Source organism: Euprymna scolopes, chromosome 23 (genome assembly GCF_053919585.1).
Source record: "Euprymna scolopes isolate OS-2025 chromosome 23, ASM5391958v1, whole genome shotgun sequence".
Classification (NCBI taxonomy): domain Eukaryota; kingdom Metazoa; phylum Mollusca; class Cephalopoda; order Sepiida; family Sepiolidae; genus Euprymna; species Euprymna scolopes.
The window spans coordinates 6,856,491-6,880,094 of record NC_136504.1 but is presented as its reverse complement, the minus strand read 5'-3'; positions in this window follow the sequence as shown (position 1 = coordinate 6,880,094).

The window sequence follows — 23,604 nt, the reverse complement described above, 5'->3', positions numbered from 1 at the left end:
CCAGTATATGTTTCTTTATTTTCTGTTAATATATAATTCATTTTACTGTTTCCAATCCTTTTCGTTGTTCTTTCAACATTTAAATCGCGGAAAACTGGTGACTGAGGAATTGAAGTCCAAAACAATAATTGACTGTAATTCAAAAAGAATTTACGCGTGGTAATTTACAAACACAACTCATCTGAATTTGAGAATAAACCAATATATATATATTTTCTCGAAATTTCCATGAATCAAATTCATAACGGACACAGATACCACTCATGAAAAGAAACGAACGCATGAAGGAAAACGCCGAGAAATAGTATTTTATTATTTATGTTTGGTTTGTGAAAATTTGGGAACCGAACGTGTTTCTAGGTTTATTTTGAGTTTTATACTGTCTTGTACAGATCTGGTTGCAATGAATATGTCATCAACATATCGGGCATCGATAGTGGGTATATTTTTTGGATCTGAGAAGATTGTGTTTTTGATGTGGGTCCCATAGTATTCTGTGAATGTGGGGTCTAGAGGTTATCCCATCGAGTATGTCTTAAGATATTTTTTTCATTGGGCCAGCTGCTTCTTTCAAAATCAGCTTTATATATATTTCTTTCAGAGACCATTTTGTTTTTAAAAAAAATATTCAAGTCCTGATTTGTTTGTGATATGCACGTGTATGTGCATGTGTAAGTATAATTAGTCATCCACTACAAATGCCGCTACCAGATATCTCTATATGCGTATAATTATGTGTCTGAGTAACGCATAATCGTTTGTCGGTGGTTTTTGATTCCCCGACGCATTTTTTATGATGACCATGCTTAGTGGTAATTAAAAGCATCCTGCAGTAAAGGGCGGTGGGACACAGATTGAGTTTCCTTATAATGACGTTGTCGCCCGTTTATTACATTCAAGGGAATTTGAGAGTGCATTAGAGTTTATGATCCTAGTGATAAAGCTTATATTTGATGATGATTAGAAAAAGTCAGGTTAGATGACTGAAAAATAGAGAAACAATTAATTGATGGATCAAAAAAGAGATTAGGAAAATCATTCAATTTTCGTAGATATGCATTACACATATGTATATGTATATATATATATATATATATATATATATATATATATATATATATATGTGTGTGTATTTGTGTGTATAAATATATATATACATATATATACATATATATACGGAATGCACACACGCATATATAAATTAACCCCCCACCCCCACAAATGCATATACGCGTTTTTATATATACGTACACGCATATATATATATATATATATATATATATATATATATACACCTACATGTTAATTTATTTATAATTATGGTAATTACAGATGTGCACAAATACTGCATTTCCATATCAATATGATTCAAATATCCTGAACACGGATAGATCGATGTCTAACAGATATGTGCGGATAAAAGTTATTTCGGTTACGTACAGTTAGTAGTTTGTGGATGAATTCTCATGAACAAAACACATATACAAATTATATATATATATATATACATGCATGTATATATATATATATATATATATATATATATATATATATGTATCGAACTCTCTTAGTTCTGCTAGTCAAACCTATTCGCATAGTAACCGTCTGATCCCTAGACATTAACACCACAATTAAAGGAAATTTAATTTTTATAAATTCTTTATCGACAGGCATATGCAACAATTATCTGAGAACATTTAACGAGAAGTATTCGAGAAAATTGCATTTGCTCTGAGGTTGACCGCTTTGTCTTAATCGCTTAATAAGAACCAACTTTATTTTTAAGGACTATAACGGTAATAATTCTTACATACATTAGTGGTTTACGATTACGCAAATTCCAGTTAGGCTTTAGATTCTCACGTAGTCACGCAGTCATTATCTTACCTAAAATTCATTCGGTAAGAATTTTATAGATAAAAGTGAAATAAAACCTAATATGAAAACCACTCATCGACTTGGAGTCAATGTGTTTTGTTCAAAATGTGTCACCCCCCTCCAAGAACAAGATAAAGTAAAGATGGACCAGCTTCAGTGAGCAGAGAAGATAAAGGTATATTGAAGATAGACATGGGCCACCCACACGCACGCATATGAACCTTAGACGACCACGAAAAAGAAAGCTAAGAACTATTAAGACAATTAGTAACACATTTAGGACACATCACAAACAAACACGAAACGTATGCACCCATAGCAACATGGGTGCCGTCATGTTAGATAACGTAACACTACAAAAAGGAAATCTAAAACAAAGGAAAATGAATTCATTCTAATAGCCGCACAAAATAACGCCGTTAGAACCAGTTACATCAAAGCAAGTGTCGACATTACACAGGAAAACTAAAAATGCAGACTCTACAGACAAAGAAACGAAACAATAAACCACATAATAAATACATGCAGCAAACTAGCCCAAAAAAGAATGTGAAAAGAGATACGATCAAGTGGGGAAGGCAGTACATTGGCAATTATGAAGACGATTGCATTTTAAGCACCCAGCCAACGGTAAAACACAAACTGGATGCAGTACTGGAAAAGGAAAGTTACAAGATTCTATAGAACATGAATTTACAAATGGGTAAACACACCCAAGCAAGAAATCATAATAGTTAAGCAGAAGGAAAGTCCTGTAAGATTGTAGATTTTTCCGTTCCAGCAGGTCACGGAATAAAGATGTAGGACACGCAAAAGCAGAGCAAATACACGGATCTAGCCAGACAGCTCAAAGGTGTTTGCAAAATGAACACAGTTACGCTAGCACCACTAATATTAGGAGCGTTAGGAATAATACCGATAAACATTGAAAAAAAAAACAATGGTAGAATAATGTAAAGTGCAGAAATGTTATGGAAAATTCTTGAAGATGGAGACTAACACACTCGAACTACATACACAAATTGGACTCACAGAAACGAATATGAATGTAAAAAGCAAAGAAACTTCACATGCAATAAAAAAACTGTAAGATACAGCCCCCTTTATTTGTGTAACCACAAACTGCCACCGCACTATATAAGTGAGGGGCACCGAGAATAGAAAAACCGAGGAGATAAAGCACTAAGCAGACCTCAACTGATTTCAAAGAGGACTATGACCTTGAAAAGGGTTATTGCCACCGAAATTCCAGTGTAGACGCATGGTCGCCATCAACAAGAAATCAATGGTGAGCTGCTGTTGCGATAACACATTCTTTTCCAAAGGCTATCAAAAGAAGTGAGAAGTACTGAAAATCTGGGGAAACTTGTTGTCACTCACACTCCAGGACGCACTACAAGTTGTTCTCAAATTAGATAATAGCTTTTGAGACTACTCGTAGTGAGTAAATAATTATAATTATGCATAATAAAATATATACCTTAAAACCTCTCTCACAATTATAAAACTATATTATAAATCTTCGTAAAACTATGTAATACTCTTAGCGTTTTATATAATATTGTTTATAAATGCTCATTAATACTTACGAACACCAAGTAATTATAAAACATATATACAGTGGATGCAACAAGTATCAGATAAAAAAGCAAAAAGTTCATTTATTTTTATTACACGAAAACAAAACAATAACAGGTGCTATTCTAAGTATTTTAAATGATAAATACAAATCCCGTATAAAAAAAAATCATAGTGAATTACGTATTCACTACATAATTACATATACGTCATATCCAATGTTCAAAAAGTATCCAACACAAAGAAAAATAGTATTAGTATTTAGTAATATGGCCTTTACTCGTCATAAGAGCTTGCAAACGTTTGGAATACTTCCTTACAAGTTTGTTCACATGTTAACTGGAATTTTCTCATATCCTTCTTGGCCGATTCGTTAAAGTTTTGTCAGATTCCTCGGATCCCTATTTTGTAAACTCAACTACAACTCTTGGCACATATTTTTAATTGAGTTGAGATCAGGTGACTGATTTGGGGATCCTAATACCTCTATTTTCTTATTTCAAGAACGTGTATTAATTGCCATAGCCGTTTGCTTGGTATCGTTGTCCTAATGGGATATCAAACTATTAGGCAAGTTCAAACCTCAGCGAACATCGAATGCGAACCGTCAAGTATAGTCCGAGGCTTGAGAATTCATTTTCACTTCTATGATCTAATGTTTTCCAGGACGGTTGAAAAGAAATAACCTGACACCATTGGACAATCACCTCTAAACTTCACTGTAGGGATGGTATACTTTGAGTCAAACGTTAATTTCCTCTGTTCTCAGGTATGAGTTACACTATTTCGAATAAATAACTCAATTTTTGTTTCGTTTAATCAAAATATGTTATCACAAAAAGTTAAAAAAATTCCCCAAAATGTTTCTTGGCAAATTGCAGAAGACTCTTGATATGAATCCGCTTACACAAATGAGTTTTTCTTGGTTTCCGCGAATTGAATCAAATCTTTCGAAGCACTGGCCGAATTGTATTCCAACACACATGCTTTTAATGATTTCTGGAGTTCAGAACGAGTTATTCGTGGTTCTTCTTCACTTCACGGACCAAATGTCAAGCCATACGGTTAAAAATTTTGGAAGGACGCCATAAAGCGTGCAAATTTGAAGTACACTGGTAGGACATCTATCTACGAATCGTGTTATAGACGGTCGAAATTGGTATCCTCGACATTGTTGAATTTTTTCCATACCTTTCACCATCAATGTGTAGGTGAATGATTGATTTTCTTGTCGTTCCCAACAATTCTCCAGTTTTAGACAGTGTATTAATAAAACAACTAAATTGACCAAAATAAATAAGTCGCCTTCAAGTTTTATCTGATCCAAAAAATGACACATATTTAGCTAATTACAACTATTTGTTTCCTTTGTTAGATACTTTTGAACCTTAAATATCAAGTAATGCGTAATCATATGTGATTGTTTTGATACGGGAGTTTAATTTATCATTAAAAACACATTAAAATAGCGCTTTATTATTGTTTTGTTTTCGTGAATTAAAAAAAATACATCAACTTTTTACGTTGTATCTGATACTTATTGCAACCACTGTATATATAAATTTACAAATTGACCAAAATAAATAAGTCACCTTCAAGAGTAATCACATGAAAAAAAATTGGCTAATTAAAATATTTTTCTATGTGTTTGATACTTCTGAACCTTAGATATCAAGTAATGCGTAATTATATATGGTTGTTTTGATACGGGATTACAATTTATATTTAAAAACACATTAGAATAGCGCTTTATTATTGTTTTGTTTTCTTCACCTCTTTGTATCGGATACTTATTGCGCCTAGTGTACATATAACCTTACAAATTACAATATAAAACTACATTTGCTAACTATAATCGCTCGTTTCTCATAAATTATATGCATAGAATTTTTGAAGGAAAATTTCATAAAGCGTGTTTAATTCATTTAACAGTGTTCTGTTAAGAAATATCTCGTCACTTCATTCTAGAAAAATGAAATTATTACACAACTTCGGTATTATGCATAATACATTAATATTGGAAGAAAACAATAACCTGCGCATGTCAGTATATTGCTTGTTTTTTAGTTTTCTTATTTTAGCTTTATTGCTTGCATTGCAATTTTAAGTGAAACCTCCGCGGGGGAAACCTTCTAAATCATGGGATGATGACATATTTTTGACACAGAAGCTGATTTAAAAAATTCGAAATCTGTAATTACAAAATAACTGGAAAATACACATTTCAGTAAAGTGTCATTCAGAACATAAAATCGATTATAAAAATACAAAAAGAAAACCTAGTAGTGTTGCTTTGCATGGGCGCATATTAATATTAGAAGGGATAGACTGTGGAGATTGTAGTGGGTGTGATTTAAACAGGAGGGACATGCATACCGAAGAGGGTAAACAGTCAACCTTTGAAAGGGGGCTTCAATACAATGTTATGTATACAAGACGATTAAATATAAGACACATTACTATGCGGTACATGAGAAATGACGATAAAAGGGATACATAAGAAATATAAAATATTTAATCATCAACTCGTGATAGAAATTCGATGCCTGTAAACGCTGCTACATTGTGATCGTTTTCCCCCTCTTAAAGAGTTTCTGTCACTCCCCCTGATCCGCTCTGCCGGACTCACTGAAAATATGACTGATTGGCTGCCTCTCTGACTAACTTCTAGTCTAACTTTAATGTATATATTAAATCCGCTTTTAAGCAGCGCTTATAAGAAACAAAAATCTTAACGCGAATCCCGCGTGACCAAACGCACCTTTCCGAGATTAAAAAAAACTACCGTAAAAACAACAAACGGGCTTCTACTTGCTGATTCTCTGCTCCAACAACAACATGGCAAAAGAAAAAGAAAGAAAGACATACTGAAGATGAAGGTATCCTTCAAAATATATTTATGAATTTCAATATAAACTTCAAACAAAATAAATGACTGTTTATTTTGTAATAATGCGTTGCTTTGGCTAAAACGTTTATAATACGTATTCAATTTCATTCAAACTGAACCAACGCTTCTAAGGAACAAAAGTCTTAATATTAAAACTGTATTTCTTTGTGACGTCAGCGCGCGGGGCATACATGTGACTTCCATAAACATGCTTGCAACACGTGTCCTAGCAACAAACGCCACATACTTTCTCTGTGGACATTCATTATTTCTATTGCTTCATTATTCCTCATAACAATATATAATTTCTGCATTCATGGAATCTTATCTAACTTACAAAATGTATTCATTTAAACAACTAACAACTGCGTTCGATTCCACCATTCTCATTCAATAATTATATTCGATCCTTCTTACTTCGTTTTTGTTTTACTAAAAGCAGGAAGTTCCCTTCAATATACGGCAGCCCGTTCCTTTCTCATCAAGAAATGTACGCGTTTTGAAATGCCAGTACATTTCCATTCTTCACCTATATGTGATAACAATCCGTAAATTCGACACACCCCTGCCTCAGTTAAGAAGGAACATCCCTATCCTTAAAAAGATCGCTTTTGGTTAGACCTTTACCAACTTATTCTAATTTTGTTGAGACTGGAATCACCACCCGATCCTCCTGGCATATGACCTTTTGAGAGTATGGTACACCCTCCTATAATCAATTTCAGCTGTTTAATCACGCCACCCTTGTCTTGTGTGCAAAGATGAAGGTGTAAAGGCAAATAAGGTATTTGTTGTTACAAAGATCTCATTTGTCTCTTCCCCAAACTCGACGACTCTTCGTGCGCTGGGTGCTCTAACATTTACTCTCCCGTGGGTGTTACTACTAAGTTGAGCTTTGTATAATTTTCTACATAATTTTTCTTCTTTTGGGGTCATACAGCAAAGCTTATTTACTTAAATTCTTTTTTTTTCGTGGTAGTTTTCTAATTATACAAGATATCTACTAATATACAGATCCACTCTCAACAGAAACGTGAACCCCTAACTATGACTGTGGCTCTGTGTGAGTGTTTCTTCAACAGAATCAGATCGCCCAAGACCCCAAGTATCATTTTTCTTGTTACATATTGACGGCATATTTTACTTTCTTTTTACTAATTAATATGAGATATTTGCCCTCACACTGACAAAATTGTTATCTATGTAGCAAAATGGTCTCCTGTTTCTTCCCCCGTTCGCCTATTTAATTGCATGTCGAGAATTTGCTTGGAGTCAGAACCGGCTTTTTTTTCAGTCTGCCCCACAGACACAAACAGTCGAAGTTTCTCAACAGATGCACCTAATTTCGTTCCAAAATCTGGCATGTGACTTTATTTGCAGAAAAACCATAACAAAAATTTTTTTGGCTCATCACTTTTTGAAAATCTAACATTAAAAGTCGTGCATGTGAATTTTACTCTTTGCCTATTTTAAACATTCTAATTATTCATAGCGAATGATTCGTCTAAAACGTAGACTTTATCACTTATAACCTTTTTCGTTTCTTTATCTTAATATTTTTCTCGTTTTATTTACTTCCCTACTTAATTTCGGCATTTCATTCCCTTAAAACAAAATATAATTAACAATTCAAATGTAGAATCTTTTTAGTACATGTTCATTTCCTGATCCAACGTTAATAGTTCAAACGTTTAAACAACAATAGCAAAATAGTTTTGAGTACATTTGACCAATAGCTACTGATACAATTTGGTTTGAACGCAACACAAAACAATCCTATCATCTTAATACAGTTTTCAAAACAATAAAATGGATTTAACACAGATTTGTTAATCAGTTTCTCTTTTCTTTTTATGCTGTGACTGTGAGTGTTTCTTTTATGTTTTCTGTTTTTCATATTTTCTCCATGTGTGATTTTTATTTATTTTTTTCACATTGTTAATCATACATTTTTCTTAGTTTTCAAACAAGGTACAACTACTGCATATCGCGTTTTTTGTCTTAATTCGTTAATTTTTATTTATTTATTGTCTTTGCTCCTACTTCAATGTTTATTTGCATAGCATTTAATTTAATTCATGCCCTTATTTCTGTTAATTGATTTTTCTCATTTTTTTTCTAAATGTAGTGTGTGTATGTGGTAATCCAGGATGTTTTCCTTTTTTTTTAACTCTCTTAGAATTGTTCGTTCTATTTTGGACCCTTATTTTTTCATGTAGTCTTATATTTTATTTTTTGTGCATGTTAGCTCGAGTTTCTTTTATGAGCCCTTGCAAAATGTGTGGTCCACAGTCAGCAAATTAACGGCTCTTGCATTGCGGTAGTCCATATTTAAAAAAAAATCGATATACAGTGGATATATGTCATGGACGTCATTAAAACAGAAGCGTAACTGCATACCGAAAGGGGTGGATACAGTGAACCTTTTAAAGGGTATTTAAATACAAAGTTCATTATACAAAACGATGAAAGCCAGAACACATTACCTTGCGGTTAATCACAAACAAAGACAAAAAGCTTGCATAACAAATACAAGAGATATATTCATCCAACTGGTGATGGAAATTTAATGCCTGCCAACTCTACTACATCGTCGTCTCTTCCTGCTCTTCGATCCCTAATGAGTTTCTGTTAGTTTTCCCGGTCCGCTCTACTGGACTCTATCTGATTCTCTGACTGGCTGACTGTCTTCCTGACTTAGTTCTAGTCTACCTCAAATATATATTATGATTTTATATTTCTTTGTGACGTCACCACGCGGCCAAGACATTTTAATTCCATTAACATGCTTCAAACATATGTCCTTACAACACAAGTCTGAGGTTTTCCTTGTACTAAAGGATTAACTATAGGACAAGAATGGACGTATGGACAACCCATCGCGCTAATCTTCCCCAGCTTTAATTCATCGCGAAAAAACTGTGTGTACAGTTCCTACACTGATATAAACCTGCACAGTTATTATGTCTATAGACACACGATGGTCTTTATCATGAAATTCTTTATTTGGTCAATCAACTCGTTTCACATTTCTAGTTTTTCATTATATCTTACAATTTCTCTTCCTTTCTTGAATCTCTTATGCCATGCAAAAACTCATGCTCGATTCATTAGATCCCAAAACAGTCTGAAGCATCCCATACGTTTCCTTTGCATTTTTAAAGTTTAAACACCTTTATTTGTTCATATATTTCTAATAATGTGTACTCACGTCCAAATTGCATTTTTTTTAATTCACCAGCTGTGGTGATCAGACTTTATTAAGGGTTTTACAATTATTTCTCTAGCCGTTTCTCTTAATCTGAAATCATAACAATTAGGCTGTCATCTCATAAGATGTAGAGCAATAACATAGTGAATTTAACAGAGTCTACGACAATTTTAAAAGCCTGTAAAAAAGTCTGGAAACTTATTTAAGCACGCGTATGTATGTATGTGCTTGTGTATATCTGTCTGTTTTTATGTATCTATGTATGTATGTGCTTGTGTATGTAAACATGTGCTGAAAGTACGTAGACTTTTTTATTGCAATACCTTTCGTAATTATTTCTGTAAATTATATACATTGCCATTTTGTCACATCTGCTAAATATCTATGTTTAATATAAGTACCAACTATTACGTTTAATATATAAAAGGCTTTATGTCTGTATGGTTGTCTTCATATTTTCAAACACTAACATTTTTCGAAACCAAAAGTCGGAGAGCGGCGTTACCGCGCTCAAATAGTTGGATTTTTCATGGACCGTTTTTATGGGACTTTAGCCGGTTTAAAGAATTTTCAAGGGGTCAAAATGTGGTCAAATTTGAAAAGAAAAGTGTTATATATTTTTTACATTTATCTTAGTTCAATTTAAATTTTTATCAGTTAATATGCGTGTCACGTTTGTACAGTGGAAACGGTACCAACTTTAAATGCTACAGTTTTGCTTTTGGTTTCGATTCTAGCTGATGGCTCATACTGTTTAAAATCTGTGAAATCACGATCCAGTAATAATATATACGAAATCTGGACAGATTAAAATATCATATTTAAGCATGTTTTACGAGCAAACGTCAAAAACGTCAAATATTCTCGCCAGTTATGACTATTATTATTATCAAAGAAGTCAACGTCTTTAGAACCTATAAAATTACAAAAGCAAATGTTTTCAATATCAATCGAAAGCGTGTGTTTTCTTGCATAAGGGCCAAGTGTAATTTCAATTCGTCACTCCTTCTTGAAAATAACCTGCCGTTCCGCGCTGAAATCCCAGGAGACATTTTGTAGAATGGAGATTTAATAAATGAAAAAACAAGAAAACATGTATTTAGGTCCATTGTCAAATTACTTGGTCGTTAACTCTAATCCGTTAATATTGTCTACCCGTAGGTAACATTAAATGGATAAGTGGATGAGTTTGGTCTGTTAATAGAGGAATGTACTTTGACTGAATTGAATCTAAATAAGAATTTTGTTTTTCATCGAACACCATCTCCTATTTGAGAACAATTGTGCTTCCATAATTATCGTTACTAGAAAATGCTCCGCTAAATTGACTTTAGCATTTATGAAAATAGCCTGAGGTAAGCTGTAAAATGGTTCTTTCAAGGACAAGATTGAGAGACTATATTCACTTATATAAACACATCCACACCCACACCCACACGCCCACACACACACATACACACACACATATATATATATATATATGTATATATATATATATATATATATATATATATATATATATATATATATTAAGTATGTGTGTGTGAACGGGGGTGCTCATTAGCGTCATTGTGTGTGATGTAAGGTTGTATGCTTATTTTAATAATAATATGCCTTCTGGAGTGACATTTTTTAGTAATTGTTTCTTGTTTTAGTGGAGCATTTTGCTTGCATTTCCTGGATTACTATAATTTGACGGTAAAGAATATAATCAGACCAGCATTAACAGCAACAACAATAATAATAATAACAACGATAGTTTTAATAATAACAATAATCATATTAATAATAATAACAATCATATTAGTAATAACAATCATATTAATAATAATAATAATAATAATAATAATAATAATAATAATAATAATAATGCATGATGAGCTCAAAGTGGATGGAAAGACTGAAGAGAGAGCGCTAACCAGACCTCCGCTGGAAAATGCCAAGAGAACTGGTACCTTGGGTAGGTTTATTGTCACTCAACTTCCAGGAAACACAACTGATTGTTTTTAAGGAGAAATAATTTATGACTAGTGTGAAAGCTCATTGTGAGCCAATAATAATAATAATAATAATAATAATAATAATAATAATAATAATAATAGTAATAATAATAATAATAATAAAAATAATAATAATAATAATAATAATAATAATAATAATAAATGTTCAGTTTTGTTTTTTAAAACAGCCACAGAGAACCTTGAATACCGAGTGGAAAAAAATAATATATTTTATAAAAGTAAAATATCCTCGCCCTATCCTTAAAATTATATTAAAATATAATTTAGGCACAAACTGGCTTAATACCAATTCAATAAAGATCAAGAAAAATTAAAGGCACAAGGAAGAAGAGAAGAAACCCAGTCTTCACCGTAAGAGTGCGATGCGGATTATGAACTTGAGGAGGCTTATTGCCATCCATATTTCAGTGAAGACTAATATCCGTGTCCAGCGAGAAATCAACGTTAGTAGCAAATAGAATAACCCAATGTCATTGCAGAGTTTATAAAAAAAAGATTGAGAGTACAGGAAACATGGGGAGAGTTGTTGTGACCTAAACTCTAGGGAGCACCATCGGTTGTTCTTAGTAATAATCGCTGATTAGTATTTGTGCAAACCCCATAATGAGTAAATAATAATAATGATAATAATAATAATAATAATAATAATAATAATAATAATAATAATAATAATAATTCATAATAGCACTCCTACCATTGACACATGCACAAAAAAGACAAAGGAAAAGAATGGACCGAAGATCAGCCATATGTTATTTATGGACAATCTGTAATTGCTTTGCAAAACAGACAAGGAAATTGACTTTTTGGTTCAAACCGAACAGCAGGAGAGTGGAGACATAAATATGGAATTTGGAATGTGCATTAGTCATTCTTAAACGATGGAAGAGAAGAATCACTTAAAACATCATTTTTCCAACATGGTAACACATTATGATATCATAGTGCAGAAGCATACAAGTACCTGGGTTTGCTTGAACATGGTCCGATGCTTTGCAATGAAATAAAAGAGAAGAAGAAAGAGGTGATTATGAGAGGATTCAAACTGCTACTGCATATAAGGAACCTGTTCTCAGCAATCGATCCATGGGAAGTTGTTGTATGCTAAGACAGCGCAGTTTTTGTAAGATGGGCATATGATGAAATGAAGAAGCTTGATAGAGATACAAGAAAACTAGTCAAATCAAGTTAGTCAAGCATGGAACACTTAATCCAAATTCTAATGTGATCAGACTGTATATCTCAATGAAGAAGAAAAGATAAGGGCTGATGTAGATTGAAGAATGTACCATGGGTTTGCTTAAATTTGAATAACAGTAATGAAATCTTATTTGCAGCAGGGGCAACAGAGGAAGAACTTGATAAAGATTCATTGGAAAATAAACAAAAGTCCAAGCAAAGGGGCGAAGCAGAGATATTGACTGATATGATACGAAGGAAACTTAACGGTAATTTTGAGCGTGATACTAAGAGACAAAATGTTGGTATCCGTGGAATTTTTATTCTCAAGGTGGCTTTAAAAGAGAAACATACAATCTTATATTCGCTGCTCAGGAAGAGACACTAAATACAAATGCAATAATAAAAACATCTATGGGAAGAACTGTTATGGAACAGTGTCGCGCATTGTTAGTGCGAGTTCTATACTAGCCCGGAAAGAGTACAAACGTCGCCATGACAAAATTTGTAAAAATCTGCACTGCTGTATAGGAACATGCTTTTTTAATGTAACATGTATTTAAGCAAACTGCACACACACATCCATGCATACACCTTTTAACTAACGGATCAGTTATCGCCTCTGTGGTAGCCTCCGCTTAGACCAACAGGTGGCGCTCTCTATTTCCTCCTCCGTTTTCTCTCTCTCTCTTCTTTCTCCTCACACTCGAGACATGGCGATGACAACACGTGTTTTCCTTCAATTCAAACCTCAAATGTGAGAGGCACGCAAATTGCGTTCATGCCTCGACAGGGCGTTTATCTTTTCTCAAGATATGTATGAAATTCGTATAAACAAATTCTTACACAGACAATAAACTTCCAATGTATGCTTCGACGAACTCTCACGTATATTCATGCACGCATATGCACAACAGACGTTTATCTACATGCATGCTTGTTTATAAACACACACACATTCTGTAACGTTCGTAACTTTTCTGTGTAAATAAATATTCCTTGTACATATGTAAATATATGATTCTGTTTCAGCGTGCTTTATTTCGATGTCTTAAATGTACTCATAACGCGACCCTTATTGTTGATTGTTTTCTTTATTACGCTGCCCTAGTAACAACGACCTTCAACTACCCAGCTTATCGAACACGCAGCCTATTCCCGTAACCGGTTCACATACACGTAGCCTATAACAAGGGGGACCAGCTATACAACCGATATACAAACATACAACGGTCCCCCATACGAGTTAGTGCCAAAAGTTCGGAACTCAAGCGAAGAACAAATGGTAGAAACATCACTTAGAATGGGTACTTGAAAATGAGAATGTTAAGATTCTCTGGGATTTAATGTTTCAGTGCGACTCTCAGGAAACCGAATATTGTAGTTGCGAACAAAAGACACATGAATTCCAAAAGACATCAACTTAACAGGAAAAAGACGAGGAAGATCAATATCAATAATTGATCATTGAGATTGCTAGATTTTAAAAAAGAAAACTTCCATATTGCGAATAATCATAGGTGAGCTGGGCGCAATCTCTGATACTCTTATAGAATATCTGAACTCGTTGGACATCAGATACATCACCATATTCCAGAAGTCAATTTTGCTTGGTTAAGCAAAAACTCCTACTTTCCATCTCATTGACTTCGACTTTTATAACTAGCTTTGGTGTAAAAGAGAAAAGATCCGGTGTAAAACCTAACAACTATGTGAAGTTAATGTAGTAGTAGTAGTAGTAGTAGTAGTAGTAATAATAATAATAATAATAATAATAATAACAACAACAACAACCCTGGCCAAAACATTTTTTGTGGTCAAAATGTCATTTCTCAGGTGATTCGGACTAATTCATGACTGCTGATTCCTAAAATCATAATTAACTATTATCTGTTCAATTTATTGAGATATTTGCTATTTTATACCTCAAAAGTAAGTGGTATGTCTTCTTTTGTTTTCTACTTGACTCTTTTACTAAATAGTTAATTTGAGCCAGAGAAGTATGACAGGGAATAATTAAGCTGCGTTATTTTACTTTCGGTGCAGATTCTTGAAGCACAAATGAAGCATGGTCATACCATCTCCTAGATGAAGTTTTTTTTAAACAATACAAATTTGTTTTTCTCTATATGCAGGGTATATACGTTGCAATCCAACATAAAAGGGGACAATACATTTGTGAAGTGTCCTCATCTCATTTCAAAGTATTACTGTGTGATCAAGATAAGGAATTGCCATTCCTATATTCTATGAAAGCAATGTGTTCACCATATTCGACAGTGGACACAAAGTATATCGAGTCATGTGCATTCAAAACGAAGGGAATGGACAGGAATTCGTTGGTTTATCTATACCTCAAATCTGCAATTAAGTCAAACATTGGAACTGGCTGGTTCAGAAGAAGATCAGACTTCTGTTTTTTCTACTAACAGCAATAAAGCCACTGATTCAGATGTCGTTTTTTCTTCTGTTTCACTAACACGGCTTTTTTTTTCAAAGAGAATCTAATGATCTGACTAGAGATTTCAAATTGTCAGAATATCTTCCGCACATTTAGCTTCAGGACTCTAAGAAAAATATCCACTTTAGCATTAGACACTCATAACGTTGTATAGAATACGCCATATTGAATTCTTGCGATATTTCACTCATGAAAACCACAGTATATTACAACGCTGTTGGTTTGCTGCGGTAGCTTTGTAGCGAACTTTAAAGATTGGCGTTTTTTTATAGACAAGTTCAAAGGGAAGTTTAAAATATATTCTTTAAATGTCGACTTACATTGATCGATTTCTCCAAGCCAGCCATCGACTCTCAAAGTAATCATCACTGTTCAAAGCATCTTGTCCTTAAAGGATTATGAATGTACAGAAGTAAATGCGACATATCGTAGTAATTGTTAGTAGTGGAATTTTAATAAATTGGATTACTTAGGGGATTTAAGATAAAATGACATAAAAAGATTATAATAAGAAAAGACGATTAAGTTTCTAAAAATATGGCAATTATTATTATTATTATTATTATTATTATTATTATTATTATTATTATTATTATTATTATATTATCATTATTATTAATATTAATATTATTATTATTATATTTATTATTATACTTATTATTATCATTATTATTATTTTCATTATTATTTATCATTATTATTATCACACTTATTATTATTATTATTATTATCATTATTATCATCATCATCATTATTATTTAGGCTAATACCCAGTCAGAGTAACACAGTCCGATAGTTACTGGACCAGTTCCGGGCTCCGCACCTGACAGGTTGATTGTCAAAAGCGGACTGTTGAGTGGTACTTTCTACATAGGTTTCCAGGTAACCTAGAACTCCGGCAGAATAACACTGCAACCAGATATTTTTTGAAGGTAACAAAAAATTAAATTATAACGATGTTACTACATTTTGTTCCAACATCTATTGCAAATGTTCACTAGTTATCTAAGGTGTACACATTTCACTGGCTATATTGAAGGATATTTTGAGGGAAACATAAATTAAGTCTGTTAAACAGACTACTTTTCACTGTGTTAAAAATAATTTTTTCAGTGTTATCAAATGAAGATATACACGTAAATATTTGAAGCAATGTGATAGGTGTACTAGCTTTTGTGATACAATATATATATATATATATATATATATATATATATATATACATATATATAGTACTAAGGTATCTGAGATCACTTTAAACATTTTTAGAATAGAAAACCGAATGTGAAAATTTAAAATTACTAGCCTTTGCAAAGGAAGTCAATCGGTATCCTCATTACGCAAACTACTTTGTGATTAAAGCACAATCAAAAGTGAAAAACGAAAATAAATACGACCGGATCAAAGTTTACAGTCTCTTTCAAACTCGAATTGAGACGTCGATATATATATATATATATATATATATATATATATATATATATATATCGATATATATATCGATATATATATATATATATATGTCGATATATATATATATATACAATAAAACGTAAAATTATATCATATTTGTTTATATTTATTTTTTACAAGAAATTGTTTCTCTTCATTTTAAACGTAGATATACATATATATACATATATATATATATATATATGTATATATATATATATATATATGTTTATATAAATTTTACTTTTCTTAAGTATTTATGAGAGAATAATAATTTAAAGACAATACCAAATATAACACCGTCTAATAATTACTTTAAATATTGATGAAAAAAAAGGGATTGATAATGAATATCTTTCTGATAACTTTCAGATAATTTATGTGTGCTATCGTATTTTGATCTTAGACGGTGTAATGAGTCGTAATAGCAATATAAGAATTAATGTAAAGCAAAAAATAAAATCGTGGAATTATGCCTCGTGAATAACCTTTACTGTCTTTCTCCCCCTTTTCTTCAGTTTGTGTACGATAGTCAACAAATAAAATTATTACAAAAAAATTAATTAAACCACACAGAATATATTGAAATCACCGGTCTATGACAGGATTGTATCGCTGATGAAATCGGCTTAAATGTCGACATCAGAATCGATACATAAAAGAATGCCCAAGATTTTTTCACTTTTTATTTGTTTTCAATATCTTTTTGCAACAAACGCAGTGACCTAGCAGACGTTTTATTTTTTTTTTGTAGTAAAAAAGATGGTTTTGACAGACGTTTTGATTAGGCGTCCAATTCGTATTTCAGACGAAAAATAAAGGAATTACAAAATAATCTCTTATCACTGTCATCTTTCCCCTTTTTTATGTAACTATAGGTAACGCGCTTAAAACATAGTCTGGGCATCGATCGGATGAGGTTAATTAATCTATCGTACAGTAAATTAAAAACAAATCATTTTATTCAAACACCGGAAGCTTTTACTTGGTTTGATCTAAATATAATTGCAGTTTTTTTAAAACTTGTTGTCTTTAATTCTTTTATATACACGCGCGTGGCTTCAATAAATTTAAGTTTTTTTATTTTCTTTTTTGTACAGGCTTTTTCAAAGTTTTCGTAGACAATTAACTATTCTGTGGGTTATTGCTATACATTTTATGAGACGACTGACCAATTTTTATTATTTTGTGTTTGAATAAACCACTACATCAAGAATTTGAATACACCCTAGTGATTGTAACTGCTGGTGAATTTAAAACACGCAATCTGGACGTGGGGGCATGTTGGAAGAAGAATGTGCAATAAAGTCCTTTTTGAAACTTGGAAAAAATCCAACAGAAAAATATGCAATGCTTCAGACTGCTTTTGTAACCTCTTGCCTGAAGTGAGTATCAGTTTTTAGTAGCATAAGAAGGGGGCAGGGGGTCTATGAAGGATTGTGAGAGGGGTTGGAGGTGTAAGTAATTCAGAATTCGAGAGTCGATTAACCAAATGAAGAAGTTCATGGATAAAGACCGTCTATAAAGAGAATAAGTGAACAGTTTCATGTCAATGTGGGAACTTTACACACAGTTATTTGCGAGGAACTGACGATGCGAGAGATTTGCGTGAAATTTGTTCCAATGGTGCTTAGAGAAGATCAGAAAGATGGGCATCAAAGATGACAGCAGGATGGCTAAAAGCAGTTATTCATCCTACTTATACTCAAAGCCTTGAATGGATTTAAAGTTTCGTGAGTGGACTATCAATAAAAGTGCCCATACGAAAACAGTCTGAGAAGTTATTGAAGGCGCCTAGTATAATACGCCAGTTTCCGTATGATCCCCAATGTTTAGCGATGTGGAGCCATGCCAGTGCTTAAATGAGAACAATTTCGAAGGAACAGCTTTGTACGTGTTCGGAAACCTGTGAAGTTGTGCATGGAGTAATAAAGCGTCCTTACAACCCCAAACGACACAGAAACTATCCGACAACGTTCTTACTTTTTTTCATTAATATCCATTCGATCGTTTCCGTGCCGTCTTTTTCTCTCCTATTTTCTACCTTGTAAATTCGATTTTATTTGTTTCAATTGTTTACCCATTTCATAACGTAAACTTACTTGAAGGAAAAATGTCGGCGTTGTTGACCTTAGCAAAATCAGATTTATCTAGATCCTATATAAAATGTTATGGAGAATTATAGTGTACATCAGATTATTGCATTGCTCGCGAGTTATATTTCATGACAGAACTTGTGGGACTTCCACGAAATGAGAAAAATATGCAATGTGTTTTAATAAAGTTGATATTTTTATGGGTGGGGCAAAAATAATTTTTGACAGAAAAAAAGAACAATAGCATGCAGTTTATTAAACATTCTATGAAATAGTGTCAATTGCATGTTTAATGAAATAAATTAATAAATACTATTAAATACTCATAAACTGTAATAGAATATATTCCTCACACATACGACTATGCTACAAACTTGCCTGTCAGGTGACATAACAAATGAACGAAAATGAATAGAAAGCAAAAATTGATATTTACGTTAGTTCGTTATATATATGAGGCGTCAATTAACATATGTGTAACAGAGCGTGTATGAGTGCGGGGGAAAATATCAGAACGAGTTAAAGGTAGCTGGCTTTCGAGAATATGAGCAGCAGTAATCGGAAATAACACATATGCTAATTAAGAAGTGTGCGTGAATTGGCACAACAAGAAAAAGGAAAAAAATGACACCACGTGGTCGCATAAGTAATAGTGCGGTTGAAAAAAAGATCGAGATCTAAAGTTGGAGACAAGACATGGCTGTCTACTGCCGACCTGTAGTGGAGCAGAAAGAAACACACCCACCAGGTGAATTATACATGTGTCCCTGAAGTGGCAGGGAGAGGCTTTAAAATTGGTGTCGAGAAAGCGGTGCTTTACTAATCAAATGGCAGAAGAAATGAACAGTAAGGAAAAAACAAGGAGTAGGCATTGTTTAGAAAGTACTGGTCATAAATGCCTCTTTTACTAAACAGAAGAAAAAGTAGAATTGGATTTATTTATTTTTGTTTCTTTCTTACTTTCCGATGGGGAAAGACGGCGTGGTTGTCAAAGAGAGGTATGCATTGCAACATACACTGTTCGAGCGTAATGGTCACTTAAATGTGTGCGGAAGCGTGACGATTAAAGTGACGAACCTGAAAATGATACTCAGATTGGCGATAGCATGTATTGACGTTGAGAGATAGTCTTGGTAATCATTTATTTATTTTTAAACTACATTTTCACCCGATCAAGACGCATTTCCACTTTGATGTAGGGGGCAACTATCAGGGGCAACAACTGCTGAGGTACTATGTTGGGATTTGGGCAGCAATATGTCGGTTCACGTTACACTTGAACTTCTGCATGTCAGTACAGTTGGAGAAGTATAGACCTGGAATAGAATTCCAGAGTGTAGCGGTTCTGGGGAAGAAACTACTGGAGAAGAAAGATATTTTACATCGAGGGATCTCTACTGTGTAGGAGTGGGATTTAGCTGTCTGTCGTGTTTGTCGAGGGTGTCTACGTCGTGGGGGCACATGTGTCTGCAGTTCGTCAGAGCATTCACCATTAAAATACTTGTAGAACAGGCAGAGGAATGCAACATTTAATCGATAGGACAGAGGCTGAAGCTTAGATGCCAGTTCAGGACCTATCAGATTGGTGACTCTCTTTTGAACCTTGTCTAGGAGCGAGAGACTAGTAGCAGATGCATCAGCCTAAATGTGACAGTAATACTCCATACATGGGCGAATGGTGGCCTGAAAGACATACAGGATACTTTCAGGTGTTAGTAGTTTTCTAGCACAGTAGAGAGAGAGCCTACCTTATTCGCAGCGGCTAATTAAGAGGAATTAGTATTAATTAGCAGGAAAGAGTTATTTCTTTTTTTTATTTATAGAAAGTAATACTGTAAATAATAAATCACACTGTCAAAAGACTTTCTAATTTATTTTTTCGTCTCAACACCGCTTGGTGTTCTTTCTAACTCTGCTTTTGTCACAATGTTCACTTCTTTACGTAAAGTTTCGCTGACTTCTTTCTTCTGTGAAGAACAGTTGTACGTCGAAATTACTAAGAGTTGCTTCATCACACCATTACAACGATGATTACATATTATTGCTATGATGATATTCAAAAGATAAGCCTACATCAGAATGAGTTCTCTATGTCCGAATTTGCCAGATTGGCCTTTTTAAAGCCACATTTTTACGAATGTGTTTTTTTATGAAGCGGTTTTTTAGTTTTAAAAATAGTATTTAACAATTTTTAAACAGTTATCTAAGGGCTATCTGAGAAGGTATAAGACGACTATTATATAGACATTTTCATTTAAGTTTCTGAAACAAAGTAATTTTCAATAACTTACCATTTGACAGTTTCATTTTTATTTATTTTCTTTTTATTTATGTAGCGTTGTCATATAAGAAATGGAAGTTCAAACACCCACAGATGCGAAAATATATTATTTTTGGAATCGCTATTCATCGTCTCTGATTGGTTGTGTTGTTGGAGTCGACAAAAGTTTCAAAACAAAGATGGCTGAATTGACTGTCACAAGACTGATCCAAAATAGACTCGTCCTTCTCCAAAATAGAACAGAGGATGGTGGCAGAGTCGTCAGGTGACGCACCCACTGAATGCATAAATAGAGTCATGGGATTAAAATCTAGAAATAATTGAAGCAATATTGGCCGTGCTGTTTTGTCTAGAGTTTGGTCTAGTAGCAGTAATAAATAGATACCAAAGTACGATTTCACGATTTTAAAACCGAATCACTCTAAATGCTTTTAGTGTAAATATTAATCAATCAAAAATCTTATTTATATAGTTTGCTGTAAATAATACAAGACGTATTCATTTTTATCAAAACGAAATATATTTGATATAGTTTCGGAATAATAAAAAAAATGTTTTAATGATTTATTTATTATTTTTTAAATTATTAGAAATACTACTCTACTCTTAGGTGTTATTCTCATTTCGGATAGTTTAACCTTCGAGGTTCTTCAAATACGTCTTAAACTCGACTAAAATTCCTTAGTAATTTGTGATAGTATTCCAAGTATTTATTAGTAATGATTGATATTAAACTCCCAAAGTTTTACCCTAGAATTCTACCCATGACGTGTATTTAAGAACATTTCTAGTATGAAAATCCAAACCATAAAACCTATTCTTGTTTTAATTGAAAAGTTTTAAAACTGATCAGTATTTTAGCTACATAATATTGTTAAATCTAACGAGCTGCTTATATTATTGATTTAGAATATTCTATATGTATAGTTTCTGTGTATGGTTGATTTTTGAAACTTCGTCTTTAATCTCCCATTATTTATATATATATATATATATATATATATATATATACATACATATATATATATATATATATATATATATATATATATATATACATACTAGCAGTTCAGCTCGGCTTTGCTCAGGTCCTATGCACTTTTCATGACATTATGTGCAAATGTGTATAAATATATAAATTTTTGACTCATGTTCAGTTGACCTACACCTAAAATTTCAAATGTTTAGACCCAAAATTGGCGGAGAAGTTTAGTAGAGTCTGCCAAAGCCCACTCTCTCAACTCTGACTTCTTGGCAGTCAAATTTTCGCCTAAAAACTGATTAAAACAACTTGCTGCATATCTGAATACACTTTATATAAAGTTTCAAGTGTTTAGATCCAAAATTGGCTGATAGGTTTGCTAGAGACCGCAAAGGTCTTATCTTTAGAACTGTGACAAACTGGCTGCGAAAAAAGCGATTAAAATGTCTTTTTTTAAAAAGTAGTCACCACTTATCAATGTTTAATCAACTCGGGGGTAAGGTGTGTACAGTACGTTAGGATTGGAGATTTGATAAAGTGTCTCACTTAAGAGGGCGGTTCATCAGGAATTTGTTTATGTTGGACTTGAGGATATCCAGGTTGTAGTCAGGTGGGAAACAGGAAAACGGAACAGAGTCTCACATGCGTGCACTTCTAAGAAAGAAGCTTTGTTCATGGAATCTATGTTTTAGTTATAGCACAGAAAGAGTGGGGAAATTATTACAGGGGTTTCAGCTAGACGGGTGTTTATCGTGAAAGATTGGCGACGACAATTGAAATGCCGTCAAGGCTAGTTGCTTTACTGGAATCAAGGTTTTTGATTGGCGACATCACGCACGTATATTTGTATGTTGCATAGCTTGTTGTCTGTTATAGGAAGAAATACGGGGAGTTGATGGCCTTAGTCTCAGAGGGTAGAATTATCTGCAATGATCTCGGCAAATAGTTTGACTTTGTATGATGCTGACGAGATGGCCCCAGGTACATTGATGATGGTTGGGCTAGAACGCACGCTTCTCTTTAGGATCCTGTTTGCTATTTACCAAAACTGATAGGAACCAAGCCGCTGCTCAGATACTTTGGATTTACCGGACTGAGTATATAGCTCTCTCGCATTTTTATTGCTCTTTTACAGTTGTTGCTTGCAGTTCTGGAAGCAGTCTGAATAGACTTTATTATAAATTACAAATGTGCATACAAAGTATTTACTGAGTAATTTAGTAGAAACTAAAGAGGTTATTTTCTCTTTAATTTGACCCCAATTTTGAGCCCTAAATCTTAATTGTTTTGTGCTAAAATATATTAATCAAATTGGGACCATATTCAAGTTACCTACATTTAAAATTTCAAGTGTTTAGACTCAAAATTGGAGAGGAGTTTTGCATAGTTTTCAAGGGTAAAATCGTTGAACTTTGACCCCCTGACAGCTACATTGCTGGCCGAAAGTAATTTTTTCCATGAAAGCCACCGCTTATCAAGGACCGGAGCCATTCAGGGATAAGGGTTATCTTATGTACACTAATCTATGGAATAGTATCGTAGTAAACGTTAGTATTGGAGTGTTGATAAAGTGTC